We start from the raw sequence: 20,258 nt of genomic DNA, 5'->3' as shown, positions 1-20,258 counted from the left end.
GGAAAAATGTCCTCGGGTGAGGATAAAAAAAAAACAACAACAAACAAACAGCCCTGGCCAGTTTGGTTCAGCGGTTGAGCATCGGCCTGCAGACCAGGGAGTCCCAGGTTCAGTTCCCGCTAGGGGCACGTACCACAAAAAAATTAATAAATAGAAATAAAATAAAAATATAAAAATAAAAAAACAAACAGATAGAAGGAGGTAAAGAGACATGAGCACTAAATGCACTGCACAACCCTGACGGGATGTAGGGTGGAGAACATAACTAAGACATTATCAGAACAATTAGTGAGATGAGTTATGTCTGAGGATTACATGGTAGTAATATATCAATGCCATTTTCCTGATGATATCGAGGTTGTGTAGGTGAATGTCTTTGTAGAAAATACACAGCAAAGTATTCAGGGGTGACAAGGCATCTGGTAAGCAATTTATTCTCAAATGACTTGGACAGAAAAAAATGTATTTGTGGAGTACTCAAACTTTTCTGTAAATTTGTGGTTGCTTGAAAATAAAGAAGTATTTATATATACATGATCATGGATATAAAATTAGTGGGTTCAGTTCCCGCTAAGGGCACGTACCTCGGTTGTGGTTTGTCCCCCGCCCTGGTTGGGGTCATGTGGGTGGCAACCAGTCGATGTGTCTCTCTCACGTCGATGTTTCTCTCTTTCTCTCTTCCTCTCCTTCTTACTCCTGCTCTATCTGAAGATAAATGCAAAAATGTCCTCGGGTGAGGATAAAAAATAAATAATTAAATAAAATATTGCTCACAATAGGGACTCAATACACAGTACCAAAAACAGACGGGTATTTAGAGTATTACATAAATGTATGGTTGTAGGACAAAAAGGCCAAGGATGTCTAAGTATCAAAGGAAAGGGGGTAGAGAGAAACAGAGACTACAGAGAAACTATGCCTGTGGGAACAAAGGGCCCTGTACTCAGGGCAACACCTTTCACAGGTGGAATGGGACCACCACACACCTCCTGTTCACATTCTTCCAGAACATGATTCCAAAAGTGCCAACACACAGCCTGGGGCCCTGGGAAATAGACCATGTGACCACGTGGTGAAGGGAGAAAGACAAAAGTCCACATCTCTTTTCAGGTAACAGCAAGACAAATCTCCAGAATCATGTCTTCAAAAAAGTCCGGGAGGGCCTTTCTATAGAACTGTAATCTACTTTAGGAATAGACACCTTTTCAAAAGAATGCTTCTCAGTGACGGAAGCGGATAGAAAGGGAGGGATGCTCCTGAGATCAGAGTGCAGAAGGACCGCTACCCAAGGTTTGCAAAGAGAAATGGTCTTCCCTTTTCCCCACCAGCAGGCTCCATGCTGTCAGGCTTGTGATGATGCTCACGTCACAGGGATCACACACACAGCAGCCTCAGCAACATGGGGAGCTGAAAATCACATACCTACGAGACAAAAAAAGAATCATCTTAAAAACACTGGTTAGACTGCTAATTACTTAGGTTTATATAGCAAATCTGCTGCTTTTATATTTTCCATTTAAGCTCTAACATAAATCATTGCATAAGTGGAAAGTCTCTTTGAAGTACTTAACTAATTACCTCAAGGGGGAAAAAGGAAAATAATTTCCTTCCACATTTGAACAACCAGTATGTTCTTTTCCCCCCATGGTGACCTCAAGGGACAGAAGCTGCCAACATCTCTCCAAGGGACCATCCCAGGCACAGACTGGCTCATATGCCATGATCTGGTGTGACCTCACCAGAGCAAAAGGCCTGGCCCTTCCTGTCCATACCTGTCTTCGATCCCAGCTGGGCACTAACATACAACGTCACAGGTACCCCTCTAACCTCATCTTTTCTGGCTAGTAATCAGACTTTGAGTCTCACCAACAGCCAATGTTCTCCACTCTTCTGTTCCCATTAAACTATTATCATATCCCTGCCCAGACCAGTCCTAAATTAGGTCAACACAATTAGCATTGATCTAACACATACTTATATCAAACCCTGGGGCAGGCACAAGGAACACAAAACGAAATAAAACACACTGTTTCTGCTCAGGAAGAGCTCAGTGGAGTCGGCAAGACAGACATTAAATTCTTAATTTCCAAACAAGTGGCCCCACATTTTCATGTTGCACGAGGCCCTACAAATTAGGTAGCTGATTCTGCCTCACCTCTAAGTGGGTGTAATAATAGCACCTATTATGACCATCATTTATTGGGGACATTAAATGAGCAAATGGATGTAGAAAGCACAGTGTCTGGCACAAAACCCTCCATAAATGGAAGGCATTTTATTACCATTATTATAATGACACCTCCAAGAACAAAAAGAGGGGCTTGATATAAGGGGCCAGCAAAGGAGATGGGGAGAAGGAAAGCTGAGGATAGAGTGGACGGGATGTCTCTCTGGAGGGTGGAGAAGGTGCATGAGAAAGATGCAGGAAGGCTAGCTGGGCAGGGTGCCCTCACCAAGGCCAAGACTGGCAGCAGCCTCAATAAATGTAAAACACTCTGAAAATATCCACAAGGCTATAAACTAAAGCACCTTCAACATTCATATGCAAATATAACTCTTTTCTAAAAGTGAAGTCTGAACTGCTACTGGTTTTAGCGATTTTAGAACATAGTATAAGAAAGGTGAACGTATAATATGTGGCCTATGGTTGTGAACAGTTAAAAGAGATGGTAAGTCAAGAATATAATATTTGCCCTGGCTGGTTTGGCTCAGCAGTTAGAGCGTCGGCCTGCGGTCCAGAGAGACCCGGGTTCGGTTCCCGCTAAGAGCATGTACTTCGGTTGTGGTTTGTCCCTGGCCCTGGTTGGGTCGTGCGGGTGGCAGCCACTCGATGTGTCCCTTTCACGTTGATGTTTCTCTCTCTCTCTTTCTCTCTCTCTCTCTTCCTCTCTCTCCCTCCCATGTTATCTGAACAAAAAAAATTTTTTAAATGTCCTCAGGTGAGGATAAAAAAAGAATACAATACCTGCCCTGGCCAGTGTGGCTCGGTTGGTTGGAGCATTGTCCCATACACCAAAAGGTGGTGGGTTCAATTCCTGGTCAGGGCACATACCTAGGTTTTGGGGTTTGATCCCTGATCAGAGCATATGCAGAGGTAGGGGAGCAACCAATGGATGTTTCTCTCTCACATTGAGATCTCTCTTTCTTTCTCTCCTTCTTCTTCTCTCCCTTCCTCTCTCTAAAAATCAATAAAAAATTTTTAAAAGAATGCAACACTGAGAAAAGACAGCAATGGAGTAAGATTTCAGCAATTTAAGCTGTCAAATTAATCTGTGACAACTAAAAGCCAGAAATTTAATTAAAAGGCTGAGTGTTAAGTAATATTATTAATGCAAACAAAAAGTGTTAGGTTGAACTATTTCAAATTACCATTTCTGTAGTCAAATGTCAAATATCAGCATTTTCATATAGCTTAACCCAACATTTCCTGAAAATATAGCTCTTGAAAAGGCAATGCTAACCTAAAACATGACCCAGAAGTGAAAATAACATTACACCTTTAAAAAAGCAAATTTAGGAATCTTTAAAAGGGCATCATTTATCGCCCTTGTGATCAAAGAAAAGTAGCTATTAATTTTTTAAATGCAACAATTCAAGAAGAAAGCAAACATTTTACTAGAAGACATCACAAGAAGGGGACCAGAAGCAATAAATGAACAAACATTCTGGCAAAAAACTATAGTTTAAAAAAATATGTATGGGTAAAGAAATAAATACTATACTAAAAATAGTTTTACACTTGAATTACAGGCGTATTAGAGCACATGTTCAACAATACAGGAAAATGGCAATTTCTTAAAACACGAACTCTGCTTGATAAAAAAGCAAATTAGTGACTGGGTAATTCCTCTATTTATTATTTATTGAGCTGATAACAAATGCACAAAGAAATGAGACAGAAGGCTTTAAAATCTATTGGAACCCTCTTTGTGGAATTGGGCCAATCAGATCTTCCAGGCAGTTCTAACTCATTATATAAAAGCCCTCTAGAGCATTCGGATGGGCTTTTTAAAAATATACACAGCTGCTTGACACCAGGATGCCACTATGGGGTAGGTTAAATGGCTACCAACAGATACAAGGCTTCCAGCACTTTTTAATTCTTTAATCTTTTTCATTCTAGGTCTGATGATATATTTTAAATGGGATGAGGGTTGTGGAGTGGGTTTGGATCCACCCTCCTTCACCACCCCGCCCCCCAAGAATATTAGCAAATACTGAGGACTACAATTAATATATCAATGTATAGGAAAATCAAAGACAAAAAGTAACCAAAGGGTTCAAATGATTCTGGTCTATTCTCAGAGCTCATCTTAATCTATCAGCACCATTTGACGCAATGACCTTTCTTTCTTCCTAAAGTACTGTCTCTCTGTAACTCCTGGCCCATACTCTCCTGGTTTTACTTCTGTTTTCACTGGGCTCCACCTTTGTTTTTCCTTGCTAGATTCTCTTCCCCTTCCTAGCTTCTATTAGAGTTCCACAGGGCTCAGTCTGAAAACTCATCTCTCTCTAGGTCATCTGACCCAGGCCTGTGGCTTTAAATAGGACCCTAAATATAGCTTTCCATGCCCTCCTGCTCCCCTGAGCTCCCAGCATGCACCAAGCTGCCCATTCCACATTTCTACTGGTGTATCTATTAGGTATTTCAAACTTAATATGGTCAAAACACCTCATGGTTCCCCCAATTTTTTTGTTGTCCAGTTTTCCCCATTTCATTCAAGAGACTAAAAACCAGAAATCATTCTGTTACCAATCACAGTGCATCTATTAACAAGTTCTATGAACTCTGTGTTCAGAGTACATCCTGAATTCCACCATTTGTCACCATCTCCACCAGTACCACCCCCACCCAAGTTATTACTGCCTCTCACCCAGATTGTTACAACAGCCTTATCACTGCCCCCCTGTTTCCACTCCCACTCACCACCCCTAGGTCCCCACAAAGCAGCCAGAATTACTTTGCTATTGATCAGATCATTCTCTCACAGAAGCTTTCCAATGGCCTCTCAACACCTTTGGAACAAAGTGCAAACTCCACCACTTCAATCGGACGAGTTGGTACAATTACCCTGGAGAACAGTCTGGCGATGTCTAGTACACCTAAAGATCAGGACACCTGACCCAGAGAGTCCTCATCCTGGCATCTCCCCGAGAAAAACTCTTGCTAAGATTTTCCAGAGCTGTTCATTGCAGAACTATTTCTAAGAGTAGAAAAAAGTATAAAACACCTCATTGGCCCCCAGTAGAAATTTTTCAAAATAAGTTGTTTTTTTTTTCACATGATAGAACGCTCTAGTATATTAGTTTAAATAAACCAACTGTATACTAGTTAAAATAAGTTAGCTGTGTGGGTACAGTAATAAAGAGTGACTATTTTTACTGCTTGACCACGGACAGCATTCTTTAGGCCAACCTCAGAGAGCTCAGGCACTTCCTACCGGTACTGGTGGGGAAAGTTCACAACAGCGCCCCCAGTGGAGCTCTCTGCCTGCCTCACTTCCTAACCGCAATAAAAACCAGAGCCACCGCCTCCCACCTTCACTCCTTCACTCTAGACCAAACCCAAGCTCTTCTCCTTCCAGGAATAATACTTTAAATCATTTTAATGTTTTATTTATTTTTTTCCAGGTTTATTGAGATATAATTGATATATATAATATTGTGTACGTTTAAGGTGGACAATGGGTTGACTTGATACACTTATATATTGCAAAATGACTACCACCACAGCCTTAGCTAACACCTCCATCATCTCACAAAATTATTGTTTTATTTCTTTCTTGATTTTAGAGAGAAAGGAAGAGAGTGGGAGAGAGAGATAGAAACATTGATGAGAGAGAACATCAACTGGCCGCCTCCTACATGATCCCCCCTGGGGATCAGGCCCACAACCTGGGCATGTGCCCTGACCGGGAATCAAACCGGCGACTTCTTTGTGCATCGATCGATGCTCAACCACTGAGCCACATCGGCCGGGCAATTATCATTTCTTTTTGTGGTGAGAACATTTAAGATCTCCTCCCTTAGCTTCTTTCGAACATGTAATACAGTATTATTATTAGCTATAATCACCAGCTAAAAAGAAACTGAATAATTACTGAACCACAATGTAGGTGGTTAGAACCCAGAGATGTAACCCAGCATTCAATATGTCTTTTATCTAGATGGCATTCAATAATTCAAAAGGTAAAAATACAAAAATTGAGACTTCCGGTCAAGATGGCGGCGTAGGGAAACGCAGTATCGCGTCCTCCCACAACCACATCAAAGTTACAACTAAACTACAGAACAACCATCATTCAAAACCGCCTGAAATCAAGCTGAATGGAAGTCGTACAACTACGGAACTAAGGGGAAAAAAAACAAAGCAGCTACATCCAGACCGGTAGGACGGGCGGCGGCGTGAGGGGTGGCGGCGGCGGCGCGGCGGCGAGAGGGGCTGGTCCCACACCCAAGTGTGGCGGATAAAAATCAGGAGGCTCCCGCGGCTGGGAAGGTCCTTCCTGAGGACTGAGGGGTCCCCGTCCCACACCAGGTGCCCCGCTCAGGGTTCCAGTGCCAGGAAGAGAATCCCCATAACTTCTGGCTGGAAAAACCAGCGGAAACTGAGGCTCAGGGAGGCTGAAGCGGCTGGAGCCCCAGGCAGCTCCTTAAAGGGCCCGCACACGGACTTATCGGACTCTCTCCCTCTAAGCTCGGAGGGGAGGCAGCTCGAGGGGCACCAGAGACATACAGGGAAGAACTGAGCTGTTTGGCACTGGAGCGAGGGCTGGAGAGGGGCCTTCCTTGGGGACAAACGTGCTGTCAGAGGCCTTTGTTCCTTTGGTGAGCCCTTCCCAGGGGCGGCAGACAGAAGCCATATCTGGGACTCCAGCAACCTGGCTCACACTGGTAGCCCCGCCCTGCTGACTCCCTGAGGCCCCGCCCCGCCCCGCCCCACACAACTTTCAAGCTGTTGCCACTTGCTTAACCATAGGATTGGCCGGTCTTGGATCCTGCTTCAGGTTTTTCCTAAATTCTTTCAAACGAGCAGCACCGGGTCTCAGCGAGCCCCATACCTCTCATTAAGTAATACACAGAAACAAACACAGGGAGGCAGCCAAAATGAGGATACAAAGAAACAGGTCCCAAATGAAAGAACAGAACAAAACTCCAATAAAAGAACTAAGCGAAAGGGAGATAAGCAACCTAACAGATACTGAGTTCAAAATACTGCTTATAAGGATGCTCAATGAACTTAGTGAGAACCTCAGTGAACTTAGGGAGGGCATCAAGAGCATAAAAAAGTACCAGTTAGAAATCATGGATACACAGTTAGAATTAAAGGAGGCATTAACTGAAATAAAGAATAATTTACACAGCTTCAATAATAGAGTATGTAGATCCAAGGAGCAAACCATCGATTTGGAATATAAGGAAGCAAAAAATCCCCAATCACAAGAGCAAAAAGAAAAAAGAATCCAAAAAAATGAGGATAGAGTAAGGAGCCTCTGGGATAACTTCAAGCGTGCCAACATTCGCATCTTGGGGGTGCCCGAAGGAGAAGAGAGAGAACAAGAAATCGAAAACCTGTTTGAAACAATAATGGCAGAAAACTTCCTAACTTGGTGAAGGAAACAGACATACAAGTCCAGGAAGCACAGAGAGTCCCAAACAAGATGAACCCCAAGAGGCACACACCAAGACACATCATCATCAAAATGCAAAAGGTTCAAGACAAAGAGAGAATATTAAAAGCAGCAAGAGAAAGGCAGCTAGTTACCTACAAGGGAGTACCCATTAGGCTGTCAGCTGATTTCTCAAAAGAAACTTTGCAGGCCAGAAGGGAGTGGCAAGAAATATTTAGAGTGATGAAAACCAAGAACCTACAACCAAAATTACTCTATCCTGCAAAGCTGTCATTTAGAATTGATGGACATACAAAAACTTTCCCAGACAAGAAAAAGTTAAAGGAGTTCATCACCACCAAACCGTTATTATATGAAATGATGAAGGGTCTTTTTGAAGAAAAAGATAAAATGTATGAACAAACAAAATGGCAATGAATGCATATCTATCAACAATGGAATCTACAAACAAAATGAACAGGAAGAACAGAAACATTCTCATAGATACAGAGAACATTTTGTTGGTTGCCAGTTGGGAAGGGGATTGGGGGAATGGGTGAAAAAGGTGAAGGGATTAAGAAGCACAAATTCATTGCTAGACTGACAAACCTCAAAGGGAAAGGGGTTGGGAGGGTGGGAAGAAATAAACCAAAGAACTTATATACATAACCAATGGACACAGACAATAATGTGGGAAAAGGTGGGAGGGGGGCGGGAGTGGGGAGGAGGGGGGTCAATGGGGGAAAAATGTGGAACATCTGTATACATTTTACATCCAACAATAAAGATTTGGAAAAAATAAAAAATAAAATAAAATAAAAATAAAAATAAAAAAAAAAAAAAAATACAAAAATTGAGTTATAGTTATAGAATGAGGCAGATAATATGTGAAATTGCAAGATCCACACAAAGAGCAGAAAGCCTGCTGAACATGCCTCCACTTTAAGCTGGGACAATAGCTCAAGACTTTACTTCATCTGGGTGATTCTGGGTACCTCAAGCCCTGAACTTGCTATAAGGTGGTCAGACACTAGTAGGGCCCCAGACTACCAGTACAAGCAAACAAAAAATTTCTCTGGAAGAAGAGTCAATTGCTGTTACGTCCTAAAATTTTCCTGCAACTAGATTTTCAAATACAATGACCAGAATAGTCAAAGAGAACTAAGCAGACACAAAAGAATAAGAAAAAAGACCCTTATAAGCAAGCACCAGCAGGGGAAAAAAAGATACACCAGAAAGACTTCAACACAAGAACCTTAGATATTAGAGTTTTCAGACCTAGACTATAAAATCAGTATTTTTTATCAAAGAAATAAAAGAAAAGCTTGAAAATGTCCTCAGGGAGCTGCATACTTTAAAAAGTAGCAACACAGAAGTGAAAAGGAATCAAATGGCAGTTCTACAACTGAAAAGCAATAAACAAAATTAAAAGTTCAATGAACAGATTTAACAGCAAATTAGACACAGCTGAAGAGATTATTGCCAAACCAAAAGATAAGTCAGAAAAAAACTATCCAGAATAAAACATGAAGAGGAAACTATACTCACACATATTAAAAACCTAGTATATGGTAAAGACAGCATTTCTAATCACAGGAGAGAAATCGAGTTTTTAATAAATGATACTAAGACAATTAATTAACTACTTAGAAAAAAATTAAATTAGATCCATGCCTCACACAATACATGAGAATAAACTCTAAAAGGACCAGGCACCCAAATATAAAAATTAAACCATGCAAGTACTAGAAGAAAACATGGGTGAACTTTGCTTGAAATTGAGTTTAAAAAAGGCTTTCTGCCCTGGCCGGTTTGGCTCAGCGGTTAGAGCGTCGGCCTGCGGTCCGGAGAGACCCGGGTTCGGTTCCCGCTAAGGGCACGTACTTCGGTTGCAGTTTGTCCCCGGCCCTGGTTGGTCGTGCGGGTGGCAGCCACTCGATGTGTCCCTTCACGTCGATGTTTCTGTCTCTCTCTCCCTTCCTCTCTCTCCCTCCCACTCTATCTGTACAAAAAATGGAAAAATATCCTCGGGTGAGGATTAAAAAAAAAAAAAAAAAAGGCTTTCTACGGCCCAGAAATCTGGATTCTATTAAAGAAAATAAATTGATAAACTGGACTATATAAAAAAAAATTTGTTTTTAAGTCCAGCATAGCTTTACCATGAACAAAATCAACAGAACAAAAAATTGGGGGAAACATTTGCAATATACCACAGATAAAGGAATAGTACAGTATCCCTAACATATAAAGGACTCTTGGAGATTGGGGAAAATAACATCAATCCTTCTAAACTCTTCAAAAAAATTAAACAGTAGGAAACACTCCCTCACTCTAGGCAAACACATTACAAAAAAAGAAAACTACAGACCAATATTCTTTATAAATATTGATGCAAAAATCCTCAACAAAATACAGCAAACTGAATTCAGTGGCATATTAAAAGGACTATAGTTATGACCAAGTGAGATATATTCCCAGAAAGCAAGGATGATTCAACATATGAAAATCAATCAATATAATACATCACATCAATAGAATGAAAAAGAAAAACACACGATCATCTTAATTGATACATAATTTGACAAAATTCAACATCTTTTCATGATAAAAATACTCAATAAACCAGGTATGAAAGGAGACTTTCTCAACATAAAAAAGGCCTTATTTGGAAAAAACCATAGTTAACATCATACTCAACAGTGAAAAACTGAAAATTTTCCTCTAAGATCAGGAACAAGCTGAAGAAGCCTGCTTTTGTCACGACTATTCAACATAATACTGGAACTTCTAGCCAAAGCAATTAGACAGGGGAAAAAAATGGCATCCAAATGGAAAGGAAGAATATTATCTCTTAATATTCTTAATATTCACAGATGACATGTCTCACATAAGGAAAATATTCCACACACAAAAAACATTAGATCTAATAAATGAGTTCAGCAGGGTTGCAGGATACAAAATCAACACATAAAAATCATTTGCATTTCTATACACCAACAATGAACAATCCAAAAAGAAAATTAAGAAAACAATTCCATTTAACATCAAAAAGAATAAAAGACTTTGAAATAAATTTACCCCTCCAAAATATGTGTACGCTGAAAACTATAAAATAATTCTGAAAGAAATTAAAAACATAAATACATGAAAGCTACCCCATGGTCATGATTGAAAGACTTAATATCATTAAAATGACAAGACTACCCAAAGTGATCTACAGATTCTATGCAATCCCTATCAAAATCCCAGTGGTTTTGCAGAATAGGAAAAGCCAACCCTCAAATTCATATGGTACTTCAAGGGACCCCACATAGACAAAACAGCTTGAAAATGAAAAAGTTGAAAGATTCACACTTCCTGACTTAAAACTTAACTACAAAGGCATGGTAATCCTAAAAGTGTGATGCTCTCATGAGAACAGACATGTAAACAAATGAAATTGAGAGCCCAGAAATAAATCCACACATATATATGGTCAACTGATTTTTGACAAGGTTATGAAGACAAGTCCATGAGAGAAAGGACCATCTTTACAACAAATGGTGCTGGGAAAACTGGATAGCCACATGCAAAAGAATGAAGTGGAACCCTTACCATACACCATATACAAAAACTAACTTAAGCCCTGGCCGGTTTGGCTCAGCGGTTAGAGCTTCGGCCTGCGGTCCAGAGAGACCCAGGTTCGGTTCCCTCTAAGGGCACGTACCTCAGTTGCAGTTTGTCCCCAGCCCTGGTTGGTTGTGTGGGTGGCAGTCACTTAATATGTCCCTTTCACGTCAATATTTCTCTCTCTCTCTCTCTTCCTCTCTCTCCCTTCCATTCTGTATAAACAAAAAATGGAAAAATGTCCTCAGGTGAGGATAAAAAATAAAAAAAACTAACTTAAAATAGATCAAAGACCTAAACCAAAAAGGTAAACTATAAAACTTTTTAAAAATATTTTTTCTTTACTGATTTTAGAGAGAGAGGAAGGAAGAGGGAGAGAGAGAGAGAAACATTGATGATAGAGAACATTGATTGGCTGCCTCCTGCATGCCCCCCACTGGGGATCAGGCCCATAACCTGGGCATGTGTCCTGACCGGGAATCAAACCAGCCACCTCTTGGTGCATGAATCGATGCTCAACCACTGAGCCACACCAGCTGGACTCTGTTGGGGTTTTCATGCCCTCTATCCAATTCTATTACCTTTCCAATTATTCCCAGGCTAGGCCCTGCCCCTCCGTTTCGGCACGCTAACTCCCATTGCGCATGTCCAAAGTACATGACAGCATCTAGTTCCTAATGCGCCTGCTCCTAGCGAGGAATTTCCTCTCCATCCCACCTCCACTACTGGGCTTTCAGCTGTTACTGCTTCTGCTTCCTGGTTTATTAAGATTGTTTAGTTCCCTTTTGCTTTCTTCCTTATATTAATAACTAGCTATTTTCCACAGTAACTAGCTGCCTACACTGTCATCAGTACTATGAAAATTACACAATCACTTGACAGAGCCCACCACTATTGTTAATTTGAACTCTGTACATGTTCATTGAGCATGCTCAATACTATACACAGGCTTTTATTAAAGCACTTATGTTCTAGTGACGCATTCCTCAATCACCTGGGACAGTGGTTAAAAAATGCAGATTTACAGGACCCACCCCAGCTTATGGAATCAAAATATCTACAATTTAGACCAGTCTACATAAGACCTAGGAATCATCACTCTTTAGATTTCCCAGTGATTCCTTTGTCTGTTAAACCTCTGCTAATGGTTCCAGGACTGTGCTACAATTTTGTTACTACTAACAACTTCTTAGCAATGCTGCTAAATAATATTGATCCATTTCAAATCAATAAGGTTCTCCCTTCAATTCCCAATCCATTTCATTTACAGCTTATTTTCACCCATCTGTTTTTGAAATCTCTCTCTTATTCAATTAATTTCCCTGGCCCCTCTGATATCAACACAGCAGAAGGTCTACAGAGCATATGTTCAAAGTAATATTAGTGTCTCACCCAAAAACATATGAGAAATAAAAAGAGTATGCAATGTGATTTGTTATGTTTTCTGATAATATAACATAACAGCCCAGCCGGTGTGGCTCACTGGTTGAGCATCGACCCATGCACCAAGAGGTCACCAGTTTGATTCCCAGTCAGGGGACATGCCCAAGTTGTGGGCCAAATCCCTAGGTGAGGGGCACGCAGGAAGTGGCCAATCAATGTTCTCTGTCATTGATGTTTCTATCTCTTTCTCCCTCTCCCTTCCTCTCTCTCTAAAATCAGTGAAGAAAAAAACATTTTTTAAATATATGTATAACCAGTAGACCCAGAAACATGGAAGTAGGGCACAGACTGACATCCCTCAGAAGAGGGGGTGGGGGGGTAGGACGAGATAAACCACAGAACTTATATGCATGTATGCATGACCAATGGACATGGACAACTAAGCCGGGGATGGGGTGGGAGTGGGGTGGGGGGGGGGTGCCAATGGGGTAAAAAAGATGAAATATCTGTAACAAAAAAATAAATTAAAAAATTAAAAAATAAATAAATAAATACATGTATAACATAACAAAAAATCCCAAGTAGCAGAATATTTTTAGAAGAAAGGCAATTTAATGTTATCCATTTCTTACTCTATCTGTAAACTATTTTAGCTCTTTCGCAGTCCATCAAAGTTGCCTCAAAAAACAACAATATAGTGACAACTACTTGCTGCTAACCCTGATGTTTGGCCTAGACTAGGGATCAATTCCCAGTTTCAATGTACAGGCAAATAACCAATAAAGAGATGTAGAAAGCACAAGCTGTATGATAGAATCAACACCACCATGACCCTGACCCAGAAGGTAGCATTATTGCAACTATTACTGAGATTACAACACAGAGCTCATTATGTGTCAGTCACATTACAACATAGCTAACAATGGATTTGGCATTAACTTCATAATAAACTTAATCATCATCTCTGCACACAAGGATCTAATTTTATTGCACATGAAAAAAATATACACTGCTATTCTCCTAAAGACCTAATGAATTATGAGACTTAAATATAAATTATTTTTAGAAAGTCATCTCCCATTGCTCCCCTACACTTGTGCCAGCTGATATGAATAGCTAATTATCCCCAAAGAAACACAGAAACACACATACACACACATTCATTCATATTCTCTGCCTACACCCACTTCTTTAACAGCCAAGATAAATGTTGAAGTACCATCTATCCTTCAAGGTTCATCTCCAATGCTACCTTGTCCACAGTCTCTCAAACTGGATTCTTTCACTGATGGGTAAATTCTCTGGCATTCTCTTTATTCTGTCTTGTACCTCAAGGTGCTGAGGGCAGACGCTAAATTTTCTTTCACTTTGGATCATGCCTCACCTTCCTGACCTCCAGTGCCTTGCAAAAAGGAGGTTCTCAATACATTACTACTGGTGACCCTTTCAGTCAATGTGCCAATTCATCAAATTCGTTTGGTTTTTCTACCCAAACACAGTAATTCACATTTCTTCAATACAGTCTTCTTCATAAAAAGAATAAAAAGCCGCCCTGGCCAGTTTGGCTCAGCGGCGGTCCTGAGAGACCCAGGTTCGGTTCCCGCTAAGGGCACGTACCTCGGTTGCAGTTTGTCCCCGGCCCTGGTCGGTTGTGCGGGTGGCAGCCACTCGATGTGTCCTTTCACATCGATGTTTCTCTCTCTCTCTCTCTCTGTTCCTCTCTCTCCCTCCCGCTCTACCTGAACAAAAAATGGAAAAATGTCCTCGGGTGAGGATAAAAAAAAAAAAAAGAATAAAAAGCCAGTTAAGAAAATACATTTGTTAACTAAAAGTAAACACAATAATTGAAACAGTTGGAAAGAGAAATCTACAGCCCAGAACTGGGCCGTTCCTATTATATGTGCTACAGACCTAAGCTGTTGTCTTCCAGCACCTGCCAACACCTCCGGCAGGACCCTTATTTATATCGAGGCCACACAGACATCTTGTATGGAAATCACCAGGTCTTCTCAACCCGGGAAAAATACCTGAGCCACCCATACATGGCTTGGTATTTAAATGATAAAGAAACAAAGAACATTGAAAAATCAAGACCGCAGCATTCAACAACAAGTGACCCAAACTTCGTTCATGAGACGCTCAAACAAAACTAAGCCATTTTAAAAGAAAGTAGAAATAAGGAATAATGAAAGAGGCAAGAGTAAAACACTAAGAGCAAAATAAATTTATACATAAGACAACTATTTTTCAAAATTCTTGCTCCGCTTTGGATGTTCTGTTTGCCTCCCAGCTACAAACACATTCTTCACACACGCTGGGAATGCGTGGAAAACTAGTCAGCATTCAGAGGCTTAACCCACAGTCCCAGTGCCTTGCCTGTGGGCCTCGTCTCAGACAGCCATTTGTCCTCAGGAGAAGTTAGGGGTTGAAATGCAAATATGCAAACAACGGAGTTCTCTCTCTAAAATAGCTGGGAAAAGCATGATCTCTATGGCTTTTTTTTTTTTTTTTCTTTTTTAATGGAAAATGGGGGAGGTTTGCAATTTTAGGGATTTGTGTAAGTACCTTTGTGTATTACAATTTTGAGGGTGAAAACAATGGAAAGGAACAAACACACTTGTCCTGGGTAAAATCTATACTTAGGAGAAAAGGTTGACATATGTGTGACAGTTGATGGACCAGACTCACTAAAGATTTATTGATTTATCAATCAGCGCCTTGGGCACTTGATCCTCCCCGAGGAAAAACTAACAATCCAACTAAACTAATAAATTCTATTATGAACTAAAATGAATGCAAGAATCAATCCTGTCCCTCTGTACAACATCCAGTTGCTAAAAAGTGCGTATATCCTTTTGGGAATCCCTAAAATTAAAAGCTGTTTAGCAAAAATATATAATAATGTATTAAATAATCATAATTGAAGCGAATAGAACTTTTTTTTCTTTATTAATTTTTAGAGAGAGAGGAAGGGAGAGAGAGAAAGAAATAGAAACATCGACGAGAGAGAACATCGATTGGCTGCCTCCTGCATGCCCCCCACTAAGGATCGAGCCCACAACCTGGGCAGGTGCCCTGACCAGGAATCAAACCGGCAACCTCCTGGTGCATGGGTCGACGTTCAACCACTGAGCCACCGTCTGGGCCCGGTGGACATTTTTAAAGCATGGCTTTGACATGCTTTAAAGGAGATAAGGGAATCTCAGAGATGTCATTGCATAACTGGGTTATGAACATGATTTTTTAAGTGAATTGACTGCTGCCTCTACTGCCTAGTAGATAGCACTCTCCCAGGCTTCTCTAAGCCTCCATTTTGTAACCTGTAAAATGGGAGATACAGTTTTCCTTGGGGAAAAGCATAGTGATAGTGAATATAAGGCACTGGACACAGTAGCTGGCACACAGTAAGCTTTCTATTAGCGCAGTTCCATTTTTATTACTGTCATTCTAAAGTCACATGAAGTTTAATACTGAGCACAGATGGGCATCAGAATATAAAGTGCCTTTTAAGCTTTTGCAAGGTCTTTCAGGATCAACTAACTGAAAAGATTTACTCATTAACTAATATATATTAAACTTTCTTTAGTGTTTCCTATTGATCAGAAAAATCAGTATCTATGTGGATGGTCTAAAGGAGAGGTCAATGCCCTGGCCAGTTCGACTCACGGACCAATGAGTCCCAGGTTCGATTCCGGCCAAGAGCATGTACCTCAGTTGTGGTTCATCCCCGGCCCTGGTCAGGGTCTTGCAGGAGGCAACCAGTCGATGTGTCCCTTTCACATCAGTGTTTCTCTTTCTCCCTCTCTCTCCCTCTCCCTTCCACTGTATCTGAAGATAAACAGAAAAATATCCTCGGGTGAGGATTAAAAAAATAAATGACAGGTCAGCAAACCATAGTCTGTGAGCCAAATCTGACCCATCACCTATTTTTATAAATAAAGTTTAATTGGAACAGGAACACATTCACACCGGCTCATACATTGTCCTGGCTGTTTCCACACTACATTGACAGAGTTGAGTATGACCAAAACCGCACAGCCTGCTGTTTTAACCCTATTATCTTGGGTTATCGTGAACCCAAGTGAGATAGTGTAAGGCTAGATGAAGACCAAGAGAGAAACTAAAAAGAGTTTCACAGTTGTGTTACTCACAGTAATTGCTGTGCACTAGGCACCATTCTAGGAGCTATATACACAACCTTGAATACAACAGACAAAACTCTCTGCCCTGCCCTGGCCAGTTTGGCTCAGTGGTTAGAGCGTCGGCCTGCAGTCCTGAGAGACCCGGGTTCGGTTCCCGCTAAGGGCACGTGCCTCGGTTGCAGTTTGTCCCCGGCCCTGGTCGGTTGTGCGGGTGGCAGCCACTCAATGTGTTCCTTTCACATCGATGTTTCTCTCTCTCTCTCTGTTCCTCTCTCTCCCTCCCACTCTACCTGAACAAAGAATGGAAAAATGTCCTCTGGTGAGGATAAAAAAAAAAAAAACAACTCTCTGCCCTTATAGAACTTTCAGGCTAGTGGGAAATTAGCAAATACACAAATAACATTTTTTTAAATGAGATATGTTAGTTGGTGGTAAGTTAAAAGAAGGCAAGTAGATATACAAGACTGGAGCTCAGAGAAGTCTGAAGAGGGGATATAAATCTGGAGTTTCCATTACAAAGGTATTTAAAGCCCTGAAACTAGATATGATTGCCAAAGGAGTTGAAAGAAGAAGACAAAAGAATAGTTCCAAGGTTTAATTGCTGGGTCACTTCAGCATTTAGAAATGGGGAAATGAAGAGGAAGCAGCAGAAGACTGAGAAGTGGCCAATAAGGAAGAAGGAAACCCAAGTGTGGTGTCCCAGGAGCCAGCAAACAAAGGGGAACGGGGAAGTGATCAGCTGTGCTAGATACCATTGGTAGGTCAAGTAACTTGAGGATGTGCATTGACCGATGGATTTAGAACACAGAGGTCACTGGTGACCTCCGCATGAGGCTCATGAGTGGAGTGGTGAGATGAGCAACTGACTGGAATGGCTTCCAAAGAGAATAGGAGGCCTGGCGTTGTGGCTCAGTGGTTGAGCGTCAACCCACGCACCAAGAGTTCGCCGGTTCGATTCCTGGTGAGGGCACATGCCCAGGTTGTGAGCCAAATCCCCAGTGGGGGGCATGCAGGAGGCAGCCAGTCGATGTTCTCTCTCATCAATGTTTCCATCTCTCCCTACCTCTCCCTTCCTCTCTCTCTAAAATCAATAAAGGAAAAAAAATTTTTTTTTTTAAATGAGAATGGGAGAACCGGCAACAGTGAACACAGATAAAAAGATTTGGGCTATAAAAAGAAGCAAAGAAATGAATGGTAGTTGGAGAAGAATTTGAGACAATGAAAGGGTTTCACTCATAACTGGAATAATCAGTAGAGAAGAATTTGATGATGCGGGAACGACAGAATTGCTGCACTGAATCCTTGAGAAGATGAGAGGGTAGGGGATCTAGGGTCCACTGGAGGGCTTGCCTCGGACAAGACCCAGAAAGCCCATCCAGAAAAACAGGCGAGAAGGCAGAGAGCATGGGCACAAAGGCAGGAAGTTGGGTAGACGTGTCCCAGAGGGGCTTGTGTAGGACCTTGAGGCAGCGACCACGCTGGTCCACAGCATATATCAGTGCCTAGAACAAATCCTGGCACACAGTAAGTATTCGAAAAAAATAGGAATAACCTAGTCAACATAAATGGGCTTTCCTGTTTTAACAAGGACACCAAAAGAGTAATAAAATATTTTTAAATGTTCAATATATTGTTATATTGAATGGAAACTAAAAAACAAAAGGGGTGGGGGGAGACCAAATGTATCCTGAAATGTTTTCACCATTCTGTTGTTTTTAAACTGAAAAAAATTTAAATGTGCATTAAATAAATTTTATAAAATGTCCTGGATAAAAAAGCCAGTCTCTTCCCTGTGAGACCAGGTCACTTGGCTGGAACAAAGTTAAAAATTGTGACCATCCCTGAAGCTAAGCCAAGTCCACTGGCTGTGCGATTCTGACTTTGGGCATGGGCGGGAACACGCGGTGCTGGTGGCAGCCACTCATCCCTGCCAGCCACACTCTGGAAACAGCGCAGCTTAGTGTGAAAATGAACCAGGGAGGCCCTGGCCGCTTTGGCTCAGCGGTTAAAGCGTCAGCCTTTGGTCCGGAGAGACCCGGGTTCGGTTCCCGCTAAGGGCATGTATCTCGGTTGCAGTTTGTTCCCGGCCCTGGTTCGGTTGTGCGGGTGGCAGCCACTCGATGTGTCCCTTTCACGTCGATGTTTCTCTCTCTCTCTTCCTTTCTCTCCTCCCACTCTATCTGAGCAAAAAAATGGAAAAATGTCCTCGGGTGAGGATTAAAAAAAAAAAAATGAATCAGGGAGGTTTAACTCCACAAGACTGAATGTTAAAAAAAAGCCTACAGTTTATAAAATTCTCGATTTATTATGACTTCCAGGACCAGGTGCATTATATAGCAAACACTAAACATACATAAGACATCTTTGTTGTTGTTGTTGTTGTTGTTAATCCTCACCCAAGGATATTTTTTTCCATTGGATTTTAGAGAGAGTAGAAGGGAAGGAAGAGGGAGGGGGACAGAGAGAGAGAGAGAGAGATAGGCATCAATGTGAGAAACACATCAATGGCTTCTTCCCGGCTGGGGATGGAACCTGAAACTCAGGTACATGCCCTTGACCAGGAATTGAACCAGCCAAAGCTCTAACCACTGAGCCAAACTGGCCAGGGCAAGACCTCTTTTTTTTTTTTTTTTTTTATCCTCACCCGAGATATTTTTCCATTTTTTGTACAGATAGAGTGGGAGGGAGAGAGAGGAAGGGAGAGACAGACAGAAACATCGACGTGAAGGGACACATCGAGTGGCTGCCACCTGCACGACCAACCAGGGCCGGGGACAAACTGCAACCGAAGTACGTGCCCTTAGCGGGAACCGAACCCGGGTCTCTCCAGACCGCAGGCCGACGCTCTAACCGCTGAGCCAAACTGGCCAGGGCGAGACCTCTTTTTTAATCCATCAGATACCCAAACTATGAGGACATTTTCTATAAAATGTCGCCCTCTGGTGTTAAGGTCATTCTATATTAACACACACAAAAAAAGAGAAGTCTGTCTTAAGTATAAACACCATTATCTTCAGGGACTTGTGTTTCTGGCTTGCAAAAACCTGAACACAAAATCCCACAGAATTTTACTGGACACCTTCCCTACTGACAGTGCCTGAAAAATATTAAGCAATGTTATTACAAAACATCTTAGCCGATTCATATCAGAGAATCTCCTCTCCAGGAGCTACATTCAACTGTCTCTCTGGAAAAAAGAAAAATGAATAGATAGAGATAGAGATAGAGATAGAGATAGAGATAGAGATAGAGATAGAGATAGAGATAGAGATAGAGATAGAGATAGAGATAGATAGATATAGATAGTTTAGCAAAGATTTTTTCACAGGAAAATTTCCATTAATTTTGTTAGCAAGAATAAAAATAGGAGTGATACTATATATTATAGAGGTCTTTGAGAAAATTTTTTACCTAGCCAGTGTTGCTCAGTGGTTGGTGGTGTGCAAGAGGCAGCCAATCAATGTGTCGCTCTCACTGTTGTTTCTCTCTCTCTCTTCCTCTCAAAAATCAATTTTAA

The sequence above is a fragment of the Molossus molossus genome, unplaced genomic scaffold (assembly GCF_014108415.1).
Source record: "Molossus molossus isolate mMolMol1 unplaced genomic scaffold, mMolMol1.p scaffold_m16_p_21, whole genome shotgun sequence".
Lineage (NCBI taxonomy): Eukaryota > Metazoa > Chordata > Mammalia > Chiroptera > Molossidae > Molossus > Molossus molossus.
The sequence above is the reverse complement of the archived record's forward strand: the minus strand, read 5'-3'. Positions refer to the sequence as shown.